Source organism: Oratosquilla oratoria, chromosome 3, assembly GCF_046742065.1.
Source record: "Oratosquilla oratoria isolate Oo_2021 chromosome 3, ASM4674206v1, whole genome shotgun sequence".
NCBI classification, from domain to species: Eukaryota; Metazoa; Arthropoda; class Malacostraca; order Stomatopoda; family Squillidae; genus Oratosquilla; species Oratosquilla oratoria.
The window spans coordinates 43,748,191-43,750,690 of record NC_134779.1 but is presented as its reverse complement, the minus strand read 5'-3'; positions in this window follow the sequence as shown (position 1 = coordinate 43,750,690).

The following is a 2,500-nucleotide window of genomic DNA, read 5'->3' as shown; positions in this document are numbered from 1 at the left end:
ATTTCTTCTATCCCATTTTATTAGATCCTCTCTATCAATAGTTTCTATGCTTTTCATGATTCTATAGTTATCAAATTTACTCTCTCCTCTTTACTCTAATGTCTGTAGCTCAAATTTTGCTAGTTTCTCTTCATATGATAGTTCTGAGAGTGTTGGTGCCAATTTTGTAATTGCTCTTTGTATTCTTTCAAGTTTTGTTATGTATTTCATTTTGCACTTGGTAACCACGTCGTTTTATCAAAGTGACTAGTATTTTCTTCACCATTTCTTCATCCTGGCATGTAAATGCCAGTTGGATTGTTCATATTAAATCATAAGTTTCTCAAAAAATCTTGTTTATATGTTTCTCAGGGGACATATTATTCATAATAATGTCTCCTAGGTCTTTCTCGTTTTCTACTTTTTATTTTTTCTCCCAATTTATATGGTTCCACTATTCTTTTTTTGCTTCTTCCAAATTCCATTATACTCCATTTCTTAATATTGAATTCCATCTCCCACTTCCTACTCCATTCCCATACTTTATTGAGATCACTTTGTAGCGACTCACAATCTTCTTCCGTGTTCATTTTTTTTTCAACAATTTTGCATCATCCACAAAGAAACTCATATAACTTTCAATTCCTTTATCAATATCATTAATATATACAGCAAACATTATTGGGGCCAGAACTGTTCCTTGTGGAACACCACTTATCACTTTATTCCAATTAGAGTGTCTCTTATCACTACTCATTTTTCTTTCATGCAAGAAGTCTTCCATCCACTTTAGCAGTTTGCCCTGTATTCCTCCTGCAGTTTCAAATTTCTTTAGCAGCTTTTTATGTGGCACCTTATCAAAAGCTTTTTTCAGATTTAGAAGTGCACAATCAGCCCATCCATTTTTTTTTTTTACATCTATTAACCTTGAGTAGAAACACATTAAGTTTGTGACGCATGATCGTCCTTGTTTGAATTCAAATTGCCTTGGATTTAGTACTTTTTTTCAAACGCCTCACCCATCTAATTTTGATCATTCTTTCACAAATTTTGGCTATCGTGTTTGTAAGAGAGACTGGTCTATAGTTTGTAGGGTCTTGGTTTCCCACTTTATATATTTGCTCTTTTCCAATCTTTTGCAACGTTTCCTTCATTCATATTTTCTATTTTCTTCTCTGAACACTTGTACATATTCATTTCTATAACTAGTATATATTTTCCATTTTTCAGGTATTTTGTCTTTTTTTCCATTTTATCCATGCTTTATCCCTTTTGTCTTTTTACTCCCTACATCTTTTGTTGTACCAGCACTTTATATAATCTTTTTCTTGCTTTTGTCTTGGAACATACTTTTCCACTCCTTCTTTATAATTTTTTTTCAAAATATTCCATTTCTCTTCTGCTGTTATTTCCTCCTTGTGTATCCTTTCCTAATCCGCTTTTTTTTAATTCTCTTATTTTATTAAAAAAGAAAAAAAAAATTCATACATCATTCTTCTCTTCCTATGTTGTTCGTTTTTTCTTTTCATGTATTTTTTCTCATTTAGTTCCAGCTCAACCAATATGTGGTCACTTTTACTTATTGGTGTTTTATATTCAATCTTGTCCACTATTTTGGGTTCTGATGTGATTATTAAGTCCAGTCTCGATGGTTCTTCCTCATTGTCCTCCACTTCCATCATAATCATCTCTCTTTCCATATGTGACATTCCTCACATTTATATCCTTCTTAGTCAGGAACATAACTCCACCCCTTGTTTTACTCTCTGTTTCTAATCAAATAATTATATGCACCATGTCCTACACTGTTAGGTGGTAGTATACCTTTCAATTTTGTCTCTACAATTCTCATTATGTCCGGTTCTTTTTCTTTCAGGTAATCATTCAGTTCATTCAAGCCTCTTATTGAGCCATCTATATTTTTATAAAACACTTTTAATTTTCTGTTACTTCCATTGTGTTTTCCGTTTCCCCTTTTGTTTTTCTCTGCTATGAACCATTTCTTCACTTTCATATTCACTACTCTCCAATAGAATTTCTCATTTTCTCTGTTCTTTTCTGTTTTTTTTCTTTAGCTTCTAGTCTTTTTGTTCTCCTCCTCTCTTTCCTCTTTATTCATTTCTTTTTTTATCCATACCTGTATATATTGAACACTGTCTACAAGTTTCCCTGTTTTTGCTAATATATTATCTTAAGTCGTTTATAAACTGAATTTGATATTAATATTTCTGGTCTTATCTGTATTGTATTTCCCTAGCCTATATATTTCTTCAATTTCTTTCCCTGTTTCTTGTCCATCCTCTTGAACTACTTCTAATATATTTAGATTATACTTCTCTTCCACCCCTAATATAATTATACATTTCTTTTTGTCCGCTAAGTCTCTTACTATATTCTTCTCTTCTCTCATCACTTTGATAATTGTGTCCTTAGTTTGTTCTTTCATCTGCTGTTTCACTATATCTGTAAATACAACTTTGTTATTTTCTTGGACTTTTCTCCAACCCTGTGCTTCGTTTGC